The sequence below is a fragment of the Lissotriton helveticus genome, chromosome 12, assembly GCF_964261635.1.
Source record: "Lissotriton helveticus chromosome 12, aLisHel1.1, whole genome shotgun sequence".
NCBI classification, from domain to species: Eukaryota; Metazoa; Chordata; class Amphibia; order Caudata; family Salamandridae; genus Lissotriton; species Lissotriton helveticus.
The window spans coordinates 133865623-133887845 of NC_136073.1; the positions used below are offsets into that span (position 1 = coordinate 133865623).

A 22223-nucleotide genomic window follows, 5' to 3' on the forward strand; every position below is an offset into this window, starting at 1 on the left:
CTTAACTGCTCCCTGTGTAATTTCTCTTAGCCTGCTGTCCCAGGAAGAGAATTTTATCTACAGGCTCTTTCCGTGTTTTTTTCCTAGTCTTTCTTTCCTTTTTCTTAGATTTGTAACTGTTCCTTTACGTGCTCTATTTAGGCGCCATTAATCTCATTTGAGCTCCTTGTACCTGCTGCTGTTTTCTCCACACCTCATACTGCCTTTTCCCTCTTTCTCTCTTACTCTGAGGTTGGTGGCTACTTTCCAAAGCTTCTGATGCCCCAATGTTCCTTCATCTTGTTGTCAGACGTGAATTGGAAAAGCAACCAAATTAACAAGCCTTTACCACTCATATATGGCAGAGGTTTATACTTTAATTGAGCTAAGAAAAGCGTGTTGTGGGGCCCCTACGAGCCATGGTGCTTGCTTCATCATAATTAGGCATGCAGTCATTAGCCACAGCTCTGATCATGGGTCACTGAGGTCAGTTTCAATATTTCCTCAAAAACCTAACCATGCAGTCCCCCCTAACTGTGTAGTTATCTTGCTTTACTGCTGTTTGTGTGATTAGCTGGGAGGAGCTCATGGCAGCATCCTCCCTATAAAAGTGTAGATGGACCGCTCCTTAACTCTTTCTTGCTTCACATACAGATGGCTTGAGGAGGTACAGGGGAGATGCAGGTCTACTAGACAGTATAGAAGATCTGCGCCAGGTGTGTTTCTCTGCATTGGTATCCCATCACAGGCCCACAAGTGTATGTGTGATCTTTGACTCCTGGCAGTTCACAAGCAGGCGGCCAGGAAACAGTTTCAGCCTATCAACCACTGAGGAGACAAAGCCTTTGTATAAGGAATGAGGAAGCAATTAACACATTCAGCCTATCACAGGAGTTCCCTGAGTGTACCGAATTATAAATTCTCCATGTCACTGTATGTTATTGAGCCCAAATAGCTCGCCGAGATCGTATAGTGGTTAGTACTCTGCGTTGTGGCCGCAGCAACCTCGGTTCGAATCTGAGTCAAGGCATTGTGGTTGGCAATGTCACGGCAGTTGGTGTTTTCTTTTACAGAATTACAAAATGTACCAGTTGTTTTTGTAAAATGTCTATTAAGAACAGATCCTTTAAAATATTTAAACGATCTAACAACAAATTATTTTAACACACATGATTATAAGATGTAGCTATATTGTACCTACTGACATAAATTATCGTTCTTGAACCTATTTGCGGTGGGGGAATGGAGCTCTCCCCCATGCCAATCAGAATGCAGATGAATGCAGTTGCAGTTGAGTGACCTGTATTGTGGCTGTCTAGAGGGAATGCACAAATGTAGCTGTCTCGCAGCCCAATCCAGACGTCAATTGGAGACAGGTTTTCAGGCAAATAGAGCAGTAAGTGCAGAGAAATGCTCACTCTCTAAAAATGGCATTTATAAAGTAGTAAAGTTAAATCCAACCTCACCAGTAAATAGGATTTATCAATAAATAAATAAAGCTTCTCCTCTCTGATATGGAATTACCCCCCAAAAAGTATAAGGGAATACCCAATGCTAACCTACGAGAGGGGCAGACCTCACAGTAGTGAAAAATGTAATAGACTGTTTTGTACTACCAGGACATGCAAACTACCACAGTACATGTCTTACCTTTTACTTACATAGCATGATGCCCCTAGGACTACCTAGGGCCTACCTTTTGGTTAATTATATGTAATAAAATTGGAGTTTAAGGCTTGGCAAGTAGTTTTAAATGGCAAGTCGAAGTGGCAGTACACTGCAGCACAGGCACTGCAGTAGCAGGCTTGAGACAGGTTTGAAATGATACTTTTTTGGGCGGCACAATCAGTTCCTGGGTATATGGTATACCACTTTACAAGGGGCTTTCAAGTCAATGAAATCTGTCAGTCAGGTATACTCCAATTACACACATGATTAGGGAAGAAGCACGTTCACTTCAGCACTGATTAGTAGCAATAAAGTGATCAGAGTCCTAAGGCCAACAAAAAGATACAGCAAAATGCGTAGGTGAAAAGCAATAAGGTAGGGTTGAGGCCACCTTAAGAATGCAAGGTCTAACAAAAACAAACTAAGGATAACATGAGTAAAACATCAGGTTTCTCTACGGCATTTGGTGAGACAAGTGTGCCTTCTTTTATCTTCCATAAATGCAATCTTTCCCTGACCCCTTTATTATATAGCTCTTCAAGTAAAAAAGATAAAGCACTTACAAAGGAGCCTCAAATACTCAAAGATGGTAGACTTCTGTAATATGGGCCATAGACTAAAAGCAGCACGAAAACAGAGTGCAATAGGGTCCCAAAAACTTGAGTGCCAGATGAGAGTATGCATGAAAGCCTATCCTTTTCCAAACTAGAGATATACTCATGCAATTTTTGTTTTTAGGAGAGAATGTGCCTGCTGAAAAATACATTATTTTAAAAAAGTGCATTGCAGAATACCAGGAATTTGCTGTGGGACACCTTGAAAACTTTCATACAGATTATTTGCACAAAACTTACAGTCAGTTGTTGTGGCCGAGTGGTTAAGGCGATGGACTAGAAATCCATTGTGGTCTCCCCGCGCAGGTTCGAATCCTGCCAACAACGAGAAACTTTTTAACATCGGCTACAATTTCAGAAGTTAACCTTTAGAATTTCTTCCATGTCAGTTTTATAAATAGGTGGCTTATTTTGGTGTCACTATTGCCCTTTCACATATTTATTATCGCTACCCCTTTCATATCTTTGCTACAACTCTCGTCCTACATTAGCGCTGGTGCAAACACTTCAAATTATTATACCCTGGCTCTCTCAGTCATACCATTCATGCACTTGAAACTTACTTTACCAATAAAAGAAGCAAATAGAAAAATAAAACAAAAGTGCTTGCTGGATTAGGCAAACACACTTCATAAAACTGCATTTTCTTTTCTATTCTCCCCGTGTTACAAGCTTAACTGCTCCCTGTGTAATTTCTCTTAGCCTGCTGTCCCAGGAAGAGAATTTTATCTACAGGCTCTTTCCGTGTTTTTTTCCTAGTCTTTCTTTCCCTTTTCTTAGATTTGTAACTGTTCCTTTATGTGCTCTATTTAGGCGCCATTAATCTCATTTGAGCTCCTTGTACCTGCTGCTGTTTTCTCCACACCTCATACTGCCTTTTCCCTCTTTCTCTCTTTCTCTGAGGTTGGTGGCTACTTTCCAAAGCTTCTGATGCCCCAATGTTCCTTCATCTTGTTGTCAGACGTGAATTGGAAAAGCAACCAAATTAACAAGCCTTTACCACTCATAGATGGCAGAGGTTTATACTTTAATTCAATGAGCTAAGAAAAGCGTGTTGTGGGGCCCCTACGAGCCATGGTGCTTGCTTCATCATAATTGGGCGCGCAGTCATTAGCCACAGCTCTGATCATGGGTCACTGAGGTCAGTTTCAATAATTCCTCAAAAACCTAACCATGCAGTCCCCCCTAACTGTATAGTTATCTTGCTTTACTGCTGTTTGTGTGATTAGCTGGGAGGAGCTCACGGCAGCATCCTCCCTATAAAAGTATAGATGGACCGCTCCTTAATTTTTTCTTGCTTCACATACAGATGGCTTGAGGAGGTACAGGGGAGATGCAGGTCTAATAGACAGAATAGAAGATCTGCGCCAGGTGTGTTTCTCTGCATTGGTGTCCCATCACAGGCAAACAAGTGTATGTGTGATCTTTGACTTCTGGCAGTTCACAAGCAGGCAACCAGGAAACGGTTTCAGCCTATCAACCACTGAGGAGACAAAGCCTTTGTATAAGGAATGAGGAAGCAATGAACACATTCAGCCTATCACTGGAGTTCCCTGAGTGTTTCGAATTATAAATTCTCCATGTCACTGTATGTTATTGAGCCCAAGTAGCTCGCCGTGATCGTATAGTGGTTAGTACTCTGCGTTGTGGCCGCAGCAACCTCGGTTCGATTCCGAGTCACGGCATTGTGGTTGGCAATGTCACGGCAGTTGGGTTTTTCTTTTACAGAATTACCAAATGTACCAGTTGTTTTTGTAAAATGTCTATTAAAAACAGATCCTTTAAAATATTTAAACGATGTAACGACAAATTATTTAAACGCACATGATTATAAGATGTAGCCTTATTTTTGTTTTTAGGAGAGAATGTGCCTGCTGAAAAAAACATTATTTTAAAAAAGTGCATTGCAGGATATCAGGAATTTGCTGTGGCACACCTTGAAAACTTTCATGCAGATTATTTGCACAAAACTTACAGTCAGTTGTTGTTGCCGAGTGGTTAAGGCGATGGACTAGAAATCCATTGGGGTCTCCCCGCGCAGGTTCGAATCCTGCCAACAACGCGAAACTTTTTAACATCGGCTACAATTTCAGAAGCTAACCTTTAGAATTTCTTCCATGTCAGTTTTATAAATAGGTGGCTTATTTTGGTGTCACTATTGCCCTTTCACATATTTATTATCGCTACCCCTTTCATATCTATGCTATAACTCTCGTCCTACATTAGCACTGGTGCAAACACTTCAAATTATTATACCCTGGCTCTCTCAGTCATACCATTCATGTACTTGAAACTTACTTTACCAATAAAAGAAGCAAATAGAAAAATAAAACAAAAGTGCTTGCTGGATTAGGCAACACACTTCATAAAACTGCATTTTCTTTTCTATTCTCCCCGTGTTACAAGCTTAACTACTCCCTGTGTAATTTCTCTTAGCCTGCTGTCCCAGGAAGAGAATTTTATCTACAGGCTCTTTCCGTGTTTTTTTCCTAGTCTTTCTTTCCCTTTTCTTAGATTTGTAACTGTTCCTTTATGTGCTCTATTTAGGCGCCATTAATCTCATTTGAGCTCCTTGTACCTGCTGCTGTTTTCTCCACACCTCATACTGCCTTTTCCCTCTTTCTCTCTTTCTCTGAGGTTGGTGGCTACTTTCCAAAGCTTCTGATGCCCCAATGTTCCTTCATCTTGTTGTCAGACGTGAATTGGAAAAGCAACCAAATTAACAAGCCTTTACCACTCATACATGGCAGAGGTTTATACTTTAATTCAATGAGCTAAGAAAAGCGTGTTGTGGGGCCCCTACGAGCCATGGTGCTTGCTTCATCATAATTGGGCGCGCAGTCATTAGCCACAGCTCTGATCATGGGTCACTGAGGTCAGTTTCAATAATTCCTCAAAAACCTAACCATGCAGTCCCCCCTAACTGTGTAGTTATCTTGCTTTACTGCTGTTTGTGTGATTAGCTGGGAGGAGCTCACGGCAGCATCCTCCCTATAAAAGTATAGATGGACCGCTCCTTAACTTTTTCTTGCTTCACATACAGATGGCTTGAGGAGGTACAGGGGAGATGCAGGTCTAATAGACAGAATAGAAGATCTGCGCCAGGTGTGTTTCTCTGCATTGGTGTCCCATCACAGGCCAACAAGTGTATGTGTGATCTTTGACTTCTGGCAGTTCACAAGCAGGCAACCAGGAAACGGTTTCAGCCTATCAACCACTGAGGAGACAAAGCCTTTGTATAAGGAATGAGGAAGCAATGAACACATTCAGCCTATAACTGGAGTTCCCTGAGTGTTTCGAATTATAAATTCTCCATGTCACTGTATGTTATTGAGCCCAAGTAGCTCTCCGTGATCGTATAGTGGTTAGTACTCTGCGTTGTGGCTGCAGCAACCTCGGTTCGAATCCGAGTCACGGCATTGTGGTTGGCAATGTCACGGCAGTTGGGTTTTTCTTTTACAGAATTACCAAATGTACCAGTTGTTTTTGTAAAATGTCTATTAAAAACAGATCCTTTAAAATATTTAAACGATTTAACGACAAATTATTTAAACACACATGATTATAAGATGTAGCCTTATTTTTGTTTTTAGGAGAGAATGTGCCTGCTGAAAAAAACATTATTTTTAAAAAGTGCATTGCAGGATATCAGGAATTTGCTGTGGCACACCTTGAAAACTTTCATGCAGATTATTTGCACAAAACTTACAGTCAGTTGTTGTGGCCGAGTGGTTAAGGCGATGGGCTAGAAATCCATTGGGGTCTCCCCGCGCAGGTTCGAATCCTGCCAACAACGAGAAACTTTTTAACATCGGCTACAATTTCAGAAGTTAACCTTTAGAATTTCTTCCATGTCAGTTTTATAAATAGGTGGCTTATTTTGGTGTCACTATTGCCCTTTCACATATTTATTATCACTACCCCTTTCATATCTTTGCTATAACTCTCGTCCTACATTAGCGCTGGTGCAAACACTTCAAATTATTATACCCTGGCTCTCTCAGTCATACCATTCATGCACTTGAAACTTACTTTACCAATAAAAGAAGCAAATAGAAAAATAAAACAAAAGTGCTTGCTGGATTAGGCAAACACACTTCATAAAACTGCATTTTCTTTTCTATTCTCCCCGTGTTACAAGCTTAACTGCTCCCTGTGTAATTTCTCTTAGCCTGCTGTCCCAGGAAGAGAATTTTATCTACAGGCTCTTTCCGTGTTTTTTTCCTAGTCTTTCTTTCCCTTTTCTTAGATGTGTAACTGTTCCTTTATGTGCTCTATTTAGGCGCCATTAATCTCATTTGAGCTCCTTGTACCTGCTGCTGTTTTCTCCACACCTCATACTGCCTTTTCCCTCTTTCTCTCTTTCTCTGAGGTTGGTGGCTACTTTCCAAAGCTTCTGATGCCCCAATGTTCCTTCATCTTGTTGTCAGACGTGAATTGGAAAAGCAACCAAATTAACAAGCCTTTACCACTCATACATGGCAGAGGTTTATACTTTAATTCAATGAGCTAAGAAAAGCGTGTTGTGGGGCCCCTACGAGCCATGGTGCTTGCTTCATCATAATTGGGCGCGCAGTCATTAGCCACAGCTCTGATCATGGGTCACTGAGGTCAGTTTCAATAATTCCTCAAAAACCTAACCATGCAGTCCCCCCTAACTGTGTAGTTATCTTGCTTTACTGCTGTTTGTGTGATTAGCTGGGAGGAGCTCACGGCAGCATCCTCCCTATAAAAGTATAGATGGACCGCTCCTTAACTTTTTCTTGCTTCACATACAGATGGCTTGAGGAGGTACAGGGGAGATGCAGGTCTAATAGACAGAATAGAAGATCTGCGCCAGGTGTGTTTCTCTGCATTGGTGTCCCATCACAGGCCAACAAGTGTATGTGTGATCTTTGACTTCTGGCAGTTCACAAGCAGGCAACCAGGAAACGGTTTCAGCCTATCAACCACTGAGGAGACAAAGCCTTTGTATAAGGAATGAGGAAGCAATGAACACATTCAGCCTATAACTGGAGTTCCCTGAGTGTTTCGAATTATAAATTCTCCATGTCACTGTATGTTATTGAGCCCAAGTAGCTCGCCGTGATCGTATAGTGGTCAGTACTCTGCGTTGTGGCTACAGCAACCTCGGTTCGAATCCGAGTCACAGCATTGTGGTTGGCAATGTCACGGCAGTTGGGATTTTCTTTTACAGAATTACCAAATGTACCAGTTGTTTTTGTAAAATGTCTATTAAAAACAGATCCTTTAAAATATTTAAACGATTTAACGACAAATTATTTAAACACACATGATTATAAGATGTAGCCTTATTTTTGTTTTTAGGAGAGAATGTGCCTGCTGAAAAAAACATTATTTTTAAAAAGTGCATTGCAGGATATCAGGAATTTGCTGTGGCACACCTTGAAAACTTTCATGCAGATTATTTGCACAAAACTTACAGTCAGTTATTGTGGCCGAGTGGTTAAGGCGATGGACTAGAAATCCATTGGGGTCTCCCCGCGCAGGTTCGAATCCTGCCAACAACGAGAAACTTTTTAACATCGGCTACAATTTCAGAAGTTAACCTTTAGAATTTCTTCCATGTCAGTTTTATAAATAGGTGGCTTATTTTGGTGTCACCATTGCCCTTTCACATATTTATTATCGCTACCCCTTTCATATCTTTGCTATAACTCTCGTCCTACATTAGCGCTGGTGCAAACACTTCAAATTATTATACCCTGGCTCTCTCAGTCATACCATTCATGCACTTGAAACTTACTTTACCAATAAAAGAAGCAAATAGAAAAATAAAACAAAAGTGCTTGCTGGATTAGGCAAACACACTTCATAAAACTGCATTTTCTTTTCTATTCTCCCCGTGTTACAAGCTTAACTGCTCCCTGTGTAATTTCTCTTAGCCTGCTGTCCCAGGAAGAGAATTTTATCTACAGGCTCTTTCCGTGTTTTTTTCCTAGTCTTTCTTTCCCTTTTCTTAGATGTGTAACTGTTCCTTTATGTGCTCTATTTAGGCGCCATTAATCTCATTTGAGCTCCTTGTACCTGCTGCTGTTTTCTCCACACCTCATACTGCCTTTTCCCTCTTTCTCTCTTTCTCTGAGGTTGGTGGCTACTTTCCAAAGCTTCTGATGCCCCAATGTTCCTTCATCTTGTTGTCAGACGTGAATTGGAAAAGCAACCAAATTAACAAGCCTTTACCACTCATACATGGCAGAGGTTTATACTTTAATTCAATGAGCTAAGAAAAGCGTGTTGTGGGGCCCCTACGAGCCATGGTGCTTGCTTCATCATAATTGGGCGCGCAGTCATTAGCCACAGCTCTGATCATGGGTCACTGAGGTCAGTTTCAATAATTCCTCAGAAACCTAACCATGCAGTCCCCCCTAACTGTGTAGTTATCTTGCTTTACTGCTGTTTGTGTGATTAGCTGGGAGGAGCTCACGGCAGCATCCTCCCTATAAAAGTATAGATGGACCGCTCCTTAACTTTTTCTTGCTTCACATACAGATGGCTTGAGGAGGTACAGGGGAGATGCAGGTCTAATAGACAGAATAGAAGATCTGCGCCAGGTGTGTTTCTCTGCATTGGTGTCCCATCACAGGCCAACAAGTGTATGTGTGATCTTTGACTTCTGGCAGTTCACAAGCAGGCAACCAGGAAACGGTTTCAGCCTATCAACCACTGAGGAGACAAAGCCTTTGTATAAGGAATGAGGAAGCAATGAACACATTCAGCCTATAACTGGAGTTCCCTGAGTGTTTCGAATTATAAATTCTCCATGTCACTGTATGTTATTGAGCCCAAGTAGCTCGCCGTGATCGTATAGTGGTCAGTACTCTGCGTTGTGGCTACAGCAACCTCGGTTCGAATCCGAGTCACGGCATTGTGGTTGGCAATGTCACGGCAGTTGGGATTTTCTTTTACAGAATTACCAAATGTACCAGTTGTTTTTGTAAAATGTCTATTAAAAACAGATCCTTTAAAATATTTAAACGATTTAACGACAAATTATTTAAACACACATGATTATAAGATGTAGCCTTATTTTTGTTTTTAGGAGAGAATGTGCCTGCTGAAAAAAACATTATTTTTAAAAAGTGCATTGCAGGATATCAGGAATTTGCTGTGGCACACCTTGAAAACTTTCATGCAGATTATTTGCACAAAACTTACAGTCAGTTATTGTGGCCGAGTGGTTAAGGCGATGGACTAGAAATCCATTGGGGTCTCCCCGCGCAGGTTCGAATCCTGCCAACAACGAGAAACTTTTTAACATCGGCTACAATTTCAGAAGTTAACCTTTAGAATTTCTTCCATGTCAGTTTTATAAATAGGTGGCTTATTTTGGTGTCACCATTGCCCTTTCACATATTTATTATCGCTACCCCTTTCATATCTTTGCTATAACTCTCGTCCTACATTAGCGCTGGTGCAAACACTTCAAATTATTATACCCTGGCTCTCTCAGTCATACCATTCATGCACTTGAAACTTACTTTACCAATAAAAGAAGCAAATAGAAAAATAAAACAAAAGTGCTTGCTGGATTAGGCAAACACACTTCATAAAACTGCATTTTCTTTTCTATTCTCCCCGTGTTACAAGCTTAACTGCTCCCTGTGTAATTTCTCTTAGCCTGCTGTCCCAGGAAGAGAATTTTATCTACAGGCTCTTTCCGTGTTTTTTTCCTAGTCTTTCTTTCCCTTTTCTTAGATTTGTAACTGTTCCTTTACGTGCTCTATTTAGGCGCCATTAATCTCATTTGAGCTCCTTGTACCTGCTGCTGTTTTCTCCACACCTCATACTGCCTTTTCCCTCTTTCTCTCTTTCTCTGAGGTTGGTGGCTACTTTCCAAAGCTTCTGATGCCCCAATGTTCCTTCATCTTGTTGTCAGACGTGAATTGGAAAAGCAACCAAATTAACAAGCCTTTACCACTCATACATGGCAGAGGTTTATACTTTAATTCAATGAGCTAAGAAAAGCGTGTTGTGGGGCCCCTACGAGCCACGGTGCTTGCTTCATCATAATTGGGCACGCAGTCATTAGCCACAGCTCTGATCATGGGTCACTGAGGTCAGTTTCAATAATTCCTCAAAAACCTATCCATGCAGTCCCCCCTAACTGTGTAGTTATCTTGCTTTACTGCTGTTTGTGTGATTAGCTGGGAGGAGCTCACGGCAGCATCCTCCCTATAAAAGTGTAGATGGACCGCTCCTTAACTTTTTCTTGCTTCACATACAGATGGCTTGAGGAGGTACAGGGGAGATGCAGGTCTAATAGACAGAATAGAAGATCTGCGCCAGGTGTGTTTCTCTGCATTGGTGTCCCATCACAGGCCCACAAGTGTATGTGTGATCTTTGACTTCTGGCAGTTCACAAGCAGGCGGCCAGGAAATGGTTTCAGCCTATCAACCACTGAGGAGACAAAGCCTTTGTATAAGCAATGAGGAAGCAATGAACACATTCAGCCTATCACAGGAGTTCCATGAGTGTTCCGAATTATAAATTCTCCATGTCACTGTATGTTATTGAGCCCAAGTAGCTTGCCGTGATCGTATAGTGGTTAGTACTCTGCGTTGTGGCCGCAGCAACCTCGGTTCGAATCCGAGTCATGGCATTGTGGTTGGCAATGTCACGGCAGTTGGGTTTTTCTTTTACAGAATTACCAAATGTACCAGTTGTTTTTGTAAAATGTCTATTAAAAACAGATCCTTTAAAATATTTAAACGATGTAACGACAAATTATTTAAACGCACATGATTATAAGATGTAGCCTTATTTTTGTTTTTAGGTGAGAATGTGCCTGCTGAAAAAAACATTATTTTAAAAAAGTGCATTGCAGGATATCAGGAATTTGCTGTGGCACACCTTGAAAACTTTCATGCAGATTATTTGCACAAAACTTACAGTCAGTTGTTGTGGCCGAGTGGTTAAGGTGATGGACTAGAAATCCATTGGGGTCTCCCCGCGCAGGTTCGAATCCTGCCAACAACGCGAAACTTTTTAACATCGGCTACAATTTCAGAAGCTAACCTTTAGAATTTCTTCCATGTCAGTTTTATAAATAGGTGGCTTATTTTGGTGTCACTATTGCCCTTTCACATATTTATTATCGCTACCCCTTTCATATCTTTGCTATAACTCTCGTCCTACATTAGCACTGGTGCAAACACTTCAAATTATTATACCCTGGCTCTCTCAGTCATACCATTCATGTACTTGAAACTTACTTTACCAATAAAAGAAGCAAATAGAAAAATAAAACAAAAGTGCTTGCTGGATTAGGCAACACACTTCATAAAACTGCATTTTCTTTTCTATTCTCCCCGTGTTACAAGCTTAACTACTCCCTGTGTAACTTCTCTTAGCCTGCTGTCCCAGGAAGAGAATTTTATCTACAGGCTCTTTCCGTGTTTTTTTCCTAGTCTTTCTTTCCTTTTTCTTAGATTTGTAACTGTTCCTTTACGTGCTCTATTTAGGCGCCATTAATCTCATTTGAGCTCCTTGTACCTGCTGCTGTTTTCTCCACACCTCATACTGCCTTTTCCCTCTTTCTCTCTTTCTCTGAGGTTGGTGGCTACTTTCCAAAGCTTCTGATGCCCCAATGTTCCTTCATCTTGTTGTCAGACGTGAATTCGAAAAGCAACCAAATTAACAAGCCTTTACCACTCATATATGGCAGAGGTTTATACTTTAATTGAGCTAAGAAAAGCGTGTTGTGGGGCCCCTACGAGCCATGGTGCTTGCTTCATCATAATTAGGCATGCAGTCATTAGCCACAGCTCTGATCATGGGTCACTGAGGTCAGTTTCAATAATTCCTCAAAAACCTAACCATGCAGTCCCCCCTAACTGTGTAGTTATCTTGCTTTACTGCTGTTTGTGTGATTAGCTGGGAGGAGCTCATGGCAGCATCCTCCCTATAAAAGTGTAGATGGACCGCTCCTTAACTCTTTCTTGCTTCACATACAGATGGCTTGAGGAGGTACAAGGGAGATGCAGGTCTACTAGACAGTATAGAAGATCTGCGCCAGGTGTGTTTCTCTGCATTGGTATCCCATCACAGGCCCACAAGTGTATGTGTGATCTTTGACTCCTGGCAGTTCACAAGCAGGCGGCCAGGAAACAGTTTCAGCCTATCAACCACTGAGGAGACAAAGCCTTTGTATAAGGAATGAGGAAGCAATTAACACATTCAGCCTATCACAGGAGTTCCCTGAGTGTACCGAATTATAAATTCTCCATGTCACTGTATGTTATTGAGCCCAAGTAGCTCGCCGTGATCGTATAGTAGTTAGTACTCTGCGTTGTGGCCGCAGCAACCTCGGTTTGAATCTGAGTCACGGCATTGTGGTTGGCAATGTCACGGCAGTTGGGTTTTTCTTTTACAGAATTACAAAATGTACCAGTTGTTTTTGTAAAATGTCTATTAAAAACAGATCCTTTAAAATATTTAAACGATCTAACAACAAATTATTTTAACACACATGATTATAAGATGTAGCTATATTGTACCTACTGACATAAATTATCGTTCTTGAACCTATTTGCGGTGGGGGAATGGAGCTCTCCCCCATGCCAATCAGAATGCAGATGAATGCAGTTGCAGTTGAGTGACCTGTATTGTGGCTGTCTAGAGGGAATGCACAAATGTAGCTGTCTCGCAGCCCAATCCAGTCGTCAATTGGAGACAGGTTTTCAGGCAAATAGAGCAGTAAGTGCAGAGAAATGCTCACTCTCTAAAAATGGCATTTATAAAGTAGTAAAGTTAAATCCAACCTCACCAGTAAATAGGATTTATCAATAAATAAATGAAACTTCTCCTCTCTGATATGGAATTACCCCCCAAAAAGTATAAGGGAATACCCAATGCTAACCTACGAGAGGGGCAGACCTCACAGTAGTGAAAAATGTAATAGACTGTTTTGTACTACCAGGACATGCAAACTACCACAGTACATGTCTTACCTTTTACTTACATAGCATGATGCCCCTAGGACTACCTAGGGTCTACCTTTTGGTTAATTATATGTAATAAAATTGGAGTTTAAGGCTTGGCAAGTAGTTTTAAATGGCAAGTCGAAGTGGCAGTACACTGCAGCACAGGCACTGCAGTAGCAGGCTTGAGACAGGTTTGAAATGATACTTTTTTGGGCGGCACAATCAGTTCCTGGGTATATGGTATACCACTTTACAAGGGGCTTTCAAGTCAATGAAATCTGTCAGTCAGGTATACTCCAATTACACACATGATTAGGGAAGAAGCACGTTCACTTCAGCACTGATTAGTAGCAATAAAGTGATCAGAGTCCTAAGGCCAACAAAAAGATACAGCAAAATGCGTAGGTGAAAAGCAATAAGGTAGGGTTGAGGCCACCTTAAGAATGCAAGGTCTAACAAAAACAAACTAAGGATAACATGAGTAAAACATCAGGTTTCTCTACGGCATTTGGTGAGACAAGTGTGCCTTCTTTTATCTTTCATAAATGCAATCTTTCCCTGACCCCTTTATTATATAGCTCTTCAAGTAAAAATGATAAAGCACTTACAAAGGAGACTCAAATACTCAAAGATGGTAGACTTCTGTAATATGGGCCATAGACTAAAAGCAGCACGAAAACAGAGTGCAATAGGGTCCCAAAAACTTGAGTGCCACATGAGAGTATGCATGAAAGCCTATCCTTTTCCAAACTAGAGATATACTCATGCAATTTTTGTTTTTAGGAGAGAATGTGCCTGATGAAAAATACATTATTTTAAAAAAGTGCATTGCAGAATACCAGGAATTTGCTGTGGGACACCTTGAAAACTTTCATACAGATTATTTGCACAAAACTTACAGTCAGTTGTTGTGGCCGAGTGGTTAAGGCGATGGACTAGAAATCCATTGGGGTCTCCCCGCGCAGGTTCGAATCCTGCCAACAACGAGAAACTTTTTAACATCGGCTACAATTTCAGAAGTTAACCTTTAGAATTTCTTCCATGTCAGTTTTATAAATAGGTGGCTTATTTTGGTGTCACCATTGCCCTTTCACATATTTATTATCGCTACCCCTTTCATATCTTTGCTATAACTCTCGTCCTACATTAGCGCTGGTGCAAACACTTCAAATTATTATACCCTGGCTCTCTCAGTCATACCATTCATGCACTTGAAACTTACTTTACCAATAAAAGAAGCAAATAGAAAAATAAAACAAAAGTGCTTGCTGGATTAGGCAAACACACTTCATAAAACTGCATTTTCTTTTCTATTCTCCCCGTGTTACAAGCTTAACTGCTCCCTGTGTAATTTCTCTTAGCCTGCTGTCCCAGGAAGAGAATTTTATCTACAGGCTCTTTCCGTGTTTTTTTCCTAGTCTTTCTTTCCCTTTTCTTAGATTTGTAACTGTTCCTTTACGTGCTCTATTTAGGCGCCATTAATCTCATTTGAGCTCCTTGTACCTGCTGCTGTTTTCTCCACACCTCATACTGCCTTTTCCCTCTTTCTCTCTTTCTCTGAGGTTGGTGGCTACTTTCCAAAGCTTCTGATGCCCCAATGTTCCTTCATCTTGTTGTCAGACGTGAATTGGAAAAGCAACCAAATTAACAAGCCTTTACCACTCATACATGGCAGAGGTTTATACTTTAATTCAATGAGCTAAGAAAAGCGTGTTGTGGGGCCCCTACGAGCCACGGTGCTTGCTTCATCATAATTGGGCACGCAGTCATTAGCCACAGCTCTGATCATGGGTCACTGAGGTCAGTTTCAATAATTCCTCAAAAACCTATCCATGCAGTCCCCCCTAACTGTGTAGTTATCTTGCTTTACTGCTGTTTGTGTGATTAGCTGGGAGGAGCTCACGGCAGCATCCTCCCTATAAAAGTGTAGATGGACCGCTCCTTAACTTTTTCTTGCTTCACATACAGATGGCTTGAGGAGGTACAGGGGAGATGCAGGTCTAATAGACAGAATAGAAGATCTGCGCCAGGTGTGTTTCTCTGCATTGGTGTCCCATCACAGGCCCACAAGTGTATGTGTGATCTTTGACTTCTGGCAGTTCACAAGCAGGCGGCCAGGAAATGGTTTCAGCCTATCAACCACTGAGGAGACAAAGCCTTTGTATAAGCAATGAGGAAGCAATGAACACATTCAGCCTATCACAGGAGTTCCATGAGTGTTCCGAATTATAAATTCTCCATGTCACTGTATGTTATTGAGCCCAAGTAGCTTGCCGTGATCGTATAGTGGTTAGTACTCTGCGTTGTGGCCGCAGCAACCTCGGTTCGAATCCGAGTCATGGCATTGTGGTTGGCAATGTCACGGCAGTTGGGTTTTTCTTTTACAGAATTACCAAATGTACCAGTTGTTTTTGTAAAATGTCTATTAAAAACAGATCCTTTAAAATATTTAAACGATGTAACGACAAATTATTTAAACGCACATGATTATAAGATGTAGCCTTATTTTTGTTTTTAGGTGAGAATGTGCCTGCTGAAAAAAACATTATTTTAAAAAAGTGCATTGCAGGATATCAGGAATTTGCTGTGGCACACCTTGAAAACTTTCATGCAGATTATTTGCACAAAACTTACAGTCAGTTGTTGTGGCCGAGTGGTTAAGGTGATGGACTAGAAATCCATTGGGGTCTCCCCGCGCAGGTTCGAATCCTGCCAACAACGCGAAACTTTTTAACATCGGCTACAATTTCAGAAGCTAACCTTTAGAATTTCTTCCATGTCAGTTTTATAAATAGGTGGCTTATTTTGGTGTCACTATTGCCCTTTCACATATTTATTATCGCTACCCCTTTCATATCTTTGCTATAACTCTCGTCCTACATTAGCACTGGTGCAAACACTTCAAATTATTATACCCTGGCTCTCTCAGTCATACCATTCATGTACTTGAAACTTACTTTACCAATAAAAGAAGCAAATAGAAAAATAAAACAAAAGTGCTTGCTGGATTAGGCAACACACTTCATAAAACTGCATTTTCTTTTCTATTCTCCCCGTGTTACAAGCTTAACTACTCCCTGTGTAACTTCTCTTAGCCTGCTGTCCCAGGAAGAGAATTTTATCTACAGGCTCTTTCCGTGTTTTTTTCCTAGTCTTTCTTTCCTTTTTCTTAGATTTGTAACTGTTCCTTTACGTGCTCTATTTAGGCGCCATTAATCTCATTTGAGCTCCTTGTACCTGCTGCTGTTTTCTCCACACCTCATACTGCCTTTTCCCTCTTTCTCTCTTTCTCTGAGGTTGGTGGCTACTTTCCAAAGCTTCTGATGCCCCAATGTTCCTTCATCTTGTTGTCAGACGTGAATTCGAAAAGCAACCAAATTAACAAGCCTTTACCACTCATATATGGCAGAGGTTTATACTTTAATTGAGCTAAGAAAAGCGTGTTGTGGGGCCCCTACGAGCCATGGTGCTTGCTTCATCATAATTAGGCATGCAGTCATTAGCCACAGCTCTGATCATGGGTCACTGAGGTCAGTTTCAATAATTCCTCAAAAACCTAACCATGCAGTCCCCCCTAACTGTGTAGTTATCTTGCTTTACTGCTGTTTGTGTGATTAGCTGGGAGGAGCTCATGGCAGCATCCTCCCTATAAAAGTGTAGATGGACCGCTCCTTAACTCTTTCTTGCTTCACATACAGATGGCTTGAGGAGGTACAAGGGAGATGCAGGTCTACTAGACAGTATAGAAGATCTGCGCCAGGTGTGTTTCTCTGCATTGGTATCCCATCACAGGCCCACAAGTGTATGTGTGATCTTTGACTCCTGGCAGTTCACAAGCAGGCGGCCAGGAAACAGTTTCAGCCTATCAACCACTGAGGAGACAAAGCCTTTGTATAAGGAATGAGGAAGCAATTAACACATTCAGCCTATCACAGGAGTTCCCTGAGTGTACCGAATTATAAATTCTCCATGTCACTGTATGTTATTGAGCCCAAGTAGCTCGCCGTGATCGTATAGTAGTTAGTACTCTGCGTTGTGGCCGCAGCAACCTCGGTTTGAATCTGAGTCACGGCATTGTGGTTGGCAATGTCACGGCAGTTGGGTTTTTCTTTTACAGAATTACAAAATGTACCAGTTGTTTTTGTAAAATGTCTATTAAAAACAGATCCTTTAAAATATTTAAACGATCTAACAACAAATTATTTTAACACACATGATTATAAGATGTAGCTATATTGTACCTACTGACATAAATTATCGTTCTTGAACCTATTTGCGGTGGGGGAATGGAGCTCTCCCCCATGCCAATCAGAATGCAGATGAATGCAGTTGCAGTTGAGTGACCTGTATTGTGGCTGTCTAGAGGGAATGCACAAATGTAGCTGTCTCGCAGCCCAATCCAGTCGTCAATTGGAGACAGGTTTTCAGGCAAATAGAGCAGTAAGTGCAGAGAAATGCTCACTCTCTAAAAATGGCATTTATAAAGTAGTAAAGTTAAATCCAACCTCACCAGTAAATAGGATTTATCAATAAATAAATGAAACTTCTCCTCTCTGATATGGAATTACCCCCCAAAAAGTATAAGGGAATACCCAATGCTAACCTACGAGAGGGGCAGACCTCACAGTAGTGAAAAATGTAATAGACTGTTTTGTACTACCAGGACATGCAAACTACCACAGTACATGTCTTACCTTTTACTTACATAGCATGATGCCCCTAGGACTACCTAGGGTCTACCTTTTGGTTAATTATATGTAATAAAATTGGAGTTTAAGGCTTGGCAAGTAGTTTTAAATGGCAAGTCGAAGTGGCAGTACACTGCAGCACAGGCACTGCAGTAGCAGGCTTGAGACAGGTTTGAAATGATACTTTTTTGGGCGGCACAATCAGTTCCTGGGTATATGGTATACCACTTTACAAGGGGCTTTCAAGTCAATGAAATCTGTCAGTCAGGTATACTCCAATTACACACATGATTAGGGAAGAAGCACGTTCACTTCAGCACTGATTAGTAGCAATAAAGTGATCAGAGTCCTAAGGCCAACAAAAAGATACAGCAAAATGCGTAGGTGAAAAGCAATAAGGTAGGGTTGAGGCCACCTTAAGAATGCAAGGTCTAACAAAAACAAACTAAGGATAACATGAGTAAAACATCAGGTTTCTCTACGGCATTTGGTGAGACAAGTGTGCCTTCTTTTATCTTTCATAAATGCAATCTTTCCCTGACCCCTTTATTATATAGCTCTTCAAGTAAAAATGATAAAGCACTTACAAAGGAGACTCAAATACTCAAAGATGGTAGACTTCTGTAATATGGGCCATAGACTAAAAGCAGCACGAAAACAGAGTGCAATAGGGTCCCAAAAACTTGAGTGCCACATGAGAGTATGCATGAAAGCCTATCCTTTTCCAAACTAGAGATATACTCATGCAATTTTTGTTTTTAGGAGAGAATGTGCCTGCTGAAAAATACATTATTTTAAAAAAGTGCATTGCAGAATACCAGGAATTTGCTGTGGGACACCTTGAAAACTTTCATACAGATTATTTGCACAAAACTTACAGTCAGTTGTTGTGGCCGAGTGGTTAAGGCGATGGACTAGAAATCCATTGGGGTCTTCCCGCGCAGCTTCGAATCCTGCCAACAACGAGATACTTTTTAACATCGGCTACAATTTCAGAAGTTAACCTTTAGAATTTCTTCCATGTCAGTTTTATATATAGGTGGCTTATTTTGGTGTCACTATTGCCCTTTCACATATTTATTATCGCTACCCCTTTCATATCTTTGCTATAACTCTCGTCCTACATTAGCGCTGGTGCAAACACTTCAAATTATTATACCCTGGCTCTCTCAGTCATACCATTCATGCACTTGAAACTTACTTTACCAATAAAAGAAGCAAATAGAAAAATAAAACAAAAGTGCTTGCTGGATTAGGCAAACACACTTCATAAAACTGCATTTTCTTTTCTATTCTCCCCGTGTTACAAGCTTAACTGCTCCCTGTGTAATTTCTCTTAGCCTGCTGTCCCAGGAAGAGAATTTTATCTACAGGCTATTTCTGTGTTTTTTTCCTAGTCTTTCTTTCCCTTTTCTTAGATTTGTAACTGTTCCTTTACGTGCTATATTTAGGCGCCATTAATCTCATTTGAGCTCCTTGTACCTGCTGCTGTTTTCTCCACACCTCATACTGCCTTTTCCCTCTTTCTCTCTTTCTCTGAGGTTGGTGGCTACTTACCAAAGCTTCTGATGCCCCAATGTTCCTTCATCTTGTTGTCAGACGTGAATTGGAAAATCAACCAAATTAACAAGCCTTTACCACTCATACATGGCAGAGGTTTATACTTTAATTGAGCTAAGAAAAGCGTGTTGTGGGGCCCCTACGAGCCATGGTGCTTGCTTCATCATAATTAGGCACGCAGTCATTAGCCACAGCTCTGATCATGGGTCACTGAGGTCAGTTTCAATAATTCCTCAAAAACCTAACAATGCAGTCCCCCCTAACTGTGTAGTTATCTTGCTTTACTGCTGTTTGTGTGATTAGCTGGGAGGAGCTCACGGCAGCATCCTCCCTATGAAAGTGTAGATGGACCGCTCCTTAACTTTTTCTTGCTTCACATACAGATGGCTTGAGGAGGTACAGGGGAGATGCAGGTCTAATAGACAGAATAGAAGATCTGCGCCAGGTGTGTTTCTCTGCATTGGTGTCCCATCACAGGCCCACAAGTGTATGTGTGATCTTTGACTCCTGGCAGTTCACAAGCAGGCGGCCAGGAAACGGTTTCAGCCTATCAACCACTGAGGAGACAAAGCCTTTGTATAAGGAATGAGGAAGCAATGAACACATTCAGCCTATAACTGGAGTTCCCTGAGTGTTTCGAATTATAAATTCTCCATGTCACTGTATGTTATTGAGCCCAAGTAGCTCGCCGTGATCGTATAGTGGTTAGTACTCTGCGTTGTGGCTGCAGCAACCTCGGTTCGAATCCGAGTCACGGCATTGTGGTTGGCAATGTCACGGCAGTTGGGTTTTTCTTTTACAGAATTACCAAATGTACCAGTTGTTTTTGTAAAATGTCTATTAAAAACAGATCCTTTAAAATATTTAAACGATTTAATGACAAATTATTTAAACACACCTGATTATAAGATGTAGCCTTATTTTTGTTTTTAGGAGAGAATGTGCCTGCTGAAAAAAACATTATTTTTAAAAAGTGCATTGCAGGATATCAGGAATTTGCTGTGGCACACCTTGAAAACTTTCATGCAGATTATTTGCACAAAACTTACAGTCAGTTGTTGTGGCCGAGTGGTTAAGGCGATGGACTAGAAATTCATTGGGGGTCTCCCCGCGCAGGTTCGAATCCTGCCAACAACGAGAAACTTTTTAACATCGACTACAATTTCAGAAGTTAACCTTTAGAATTTCTTTCATGTCAGTTTTATAAATAGGTGGCTTATTTTGGTGTCACTATTGCCCTTTCACATATTTATTATCGCTACCCCTTTCATATCTTTGCTATAACTCTCGTCCTACATTAGCGCTGGTGCAAACACTTCAAATTATTATACCCTGGCTCTCTCAGTCATACCATTCATGCACTTGAAACTTACTTTACCAATAAAAGAAGCAAATAGAAAAATAAAACAAAAGTGCTTGCTGGGTTAGGCAAACACACTTCATAAAACTGCATTTTCTTTTCTATTCTCCCCGTGTTACAAGCTTAACTGCTCCCTGTGTAATTTCTCTTAGCCTGCTGTCCCAGGAAGAGAATTTTATCTACAGGCTCTTTCCGTGTTTTTTTCCTAGTCTTTCTTTCCCTTTTCTTAGATTTGTAACTGTTCCTTTATGTGCTCTATTTAGGCGCCATTAATCTCATTTGAGCTCCTTGTACCTGCTGCTGTTTTCTCCACACCTCATACTGCCTTTTCCCTCTTTCTCTCTTTCTCTGAGGTTGGTGGCTACTTTCCAAAGCTTCTGATGCCCCAATGTTCCTTCATCTTGTTGTCAGACGTGAATTGGAAAAGCAACCAAATTAACAAGCCTTTACCACTCATACATGGCAGAGGTTTATACTTTAATTCAATGAGCTAAGAAAAGCGTGTTGTGGGGCCCCTACGAGCCATGGTGCTTGCTTCATCATAATTGGGCGCGCAGTCATTAGCCACAGCTCTGATCATGGGTCACTGAGGTCAGTTTCAATAATTCCTCAAAAACCTAACCATGCAGTCCCCCCTAACTGTGTAGTTATCTTGCTTTACTGCTGTTTGTGTGATTAGCTGGGAGGAGCTCACGGCAGCATCCTCCCTATAAAAGTATAGATGGACCGCTCCTTAACTTTTTCTTGCTTCACATACAGATGGCTTGAGGAGGTACAGGGGAGATGCAGGTCTAATAGACAGAATAGAAGATCTGCGCCAGGTGTGTTTCTCTGCATTGGTGTCCCATCACAGGCCAACAAGTGTATGTGTGATCTTTGACTTCTGGCAGTTCACAAGCAGGCAACCAGGAAACGGTTTCAGCCTATCAACCACTGAGGAGACAAAGCCTTTGTATAAGGAATGAGGAAGCAATGAACACATTCAGCCTATAACTGGAGTTCCCTGAGTGTTTCGAATTATAAATTCTCCATGTCACTGTATGTTATTGAGCCCAAGTAGCTCGCCGTGATCGTATAGTGGTCAGTACTCTGCGTTGTGGCTGCAGCAACCTCGGTTCGAATCCGAGTCACGGCATTGTGGTTGGCAATGTCACGGCAGTTGGGTTTTTCTTTTACAGAATTACCAAATGTACCAGTTGTTTTTGTAAAATGTCTATTAAAAACAGATCCTTTAAAATATTTAAACGATTTAACGACAAATTATTTAAACACACATGATTATAAGATGTAGACTTATTTTTGTTTTTAGGAGAGAATGTGCCTGCTGAAAAAAACATTATTTTTAAAAAGTGCATTGCAGGATATCAGGAATTTGCTGTGGCACACCTTGAAAACTTTCATGCAGAT

The 22223-nt window shown here is 41.1% G+C and overlaps 15 non-coding genes across 15 annotated transcripts; all 15 read left to right on the forward strand.

Moving 5' to 3' along the window:
- The first annotated feature begins 2506 nt into the window (after positions 1-2506).
- Positions 2507-2588, forward strand: TRNAS-AGA (transfer RNA serine (anticodon AGA)). Its single transcript has one exon. It is a non-coding gene; the product is annotated as a tRNA-Ser (tRNA).
- A 1286-nt stretch (positions 2589-3874) lies between these two features.
- TRNAH-GUG (transfer RNA histidin (anticodon GUG)) lies at positions 3875-3946 on the forward strand. Its single transcript has one exon. It is a non-coding gene; the product is annotated as a tRNA-His (tRNA).
- Positions 3947-4241: 295 nt separating this feature from the next.
- Positions 4242-4323, forward strand: TRNAS-AGA (transfer RNA serine (anticodon AGA)). The gene has a single exon. It is a non-coding gene; the product is annotated as a tRNA-Ser (tRNA).
- Positions 4324-5975: 1652 nt separating this feature from the next.
- TRNAS-AGA (transfer RNA serine (anticodon AGA)) lies at positions 5976-6057 on the forward strand. Its single transcript has one exon. It is a non-coding gene; the product is annotated as a tRNA-Ser (tRNA).
- Positions 6058-7710: 1653 nt separating this feature from the next.
- On the forward strand, positions 7711-7792 carry TRNAS-AGA (transfer RNA serine (anticodon AGA)). The gene has a single exon. It is a non-coding gene; the product is annotated as a tRNA-Ser (tRNA).
- Positions 7793-9445: 1653 nt separating this feature from the next.
- Positions 9446-9527, forward strand: TRNAS-AGA (transfer RNA serine (anticodon AGA)). The gene has a single exon. It is a non-coding gene; the product is annotated as a tRNA-Ser (tRNA).
- A 1286-nt stretch (positions 9528-10813) lies between these two features.
- Positions 10814-10885, forward strand: TRNAH-GUG (transfer RNA histidin (anticodon GUG)). The gene has a single exon. It is a non-coding gene; the product is annotated as a tRNA-His (tRNA).
- A 295-nt stretch (positions 10886-11180) lies between these two features.
- TRNAS-AGA (transfer RNA serine (anticodon AGA)) lies at positions 11181-11262 on the forward strand. The gene has a single exon. It is a non-coding gene; the product is annotated as a tRNA-Ser (tRNA).
- A 2850-nt stretch (positions 11263-14112) lies between these two features.
- On the forward strand, positions 14113-14194 carry TRNAS-AGA (transfer RNA serine (anticodon AGA)). The gene has a single exon. It is a non-coding gene; the product is annotated as a tRNA-Ser (tRNA).
- Positions 14195-15480: 1286 nt separating this feature from the next.
- TRNAH-GUG (transfer RNA histidin (anticodon GUG)) lies at positions 15481-15552 on the forward strand. The gene has a single exon. It is a non-coding gene; the product is annotated as a tRNA-His (tRNA).
- Positions 15553-15847: 295 nt separating this feature from the next.
- Positions 15848-15929, forward strand: TRNAS-AGA (transfer RNA serine (anticodon AGA)). The gene has a single exon. It is a non-coding gene; the product is annotated as a tRNA-Ser (tRNA).
- A 2850-nt stretch (positions 15930-18779) lies between these two features.
- TRNAS-AGA (transfer RNA serine (anticodon AGA)) lies at positions 18780-18861 on the forward strand. The gene has a single exon. It is a non-coding gene; the product is annotated as a tRNA-Ser (tRNA).
- A 1282-nt stretch (positions 18862-20143) lies between these two features.
- On the forward strand, positions 20144-20215 carry TRNAH-GUG (transfer RNA histidin (anticodon GUG)). Its single transcript has one exon. It is a non-coding gene; the product is annotated as a tRNA-His (tRNA).
- A 295-nt stretch (positions 20216-20510) lies between these two features.
- On the forward strand, positions 20511-20593 carry TRNAS-AGA (transfer RNA serine (anticodon AGA)). The gene has a single exon. It is a non-coding gene; the product is annotated as a tRNA-Ser (tRNA).
- A 1286-nt stretch (positions 20594-21879) lies between these two features.
- On the forward strand, positions 21880-21951 carry TRNAH-GUG (transfer RNA histidin (anticodon GUG)). The gene has a single exon. It is a non-coding gene; the product is annotated as a tRNA-His (tRNA).
- Positions 21952-22223: the final 272 nt, after the last annotated feature.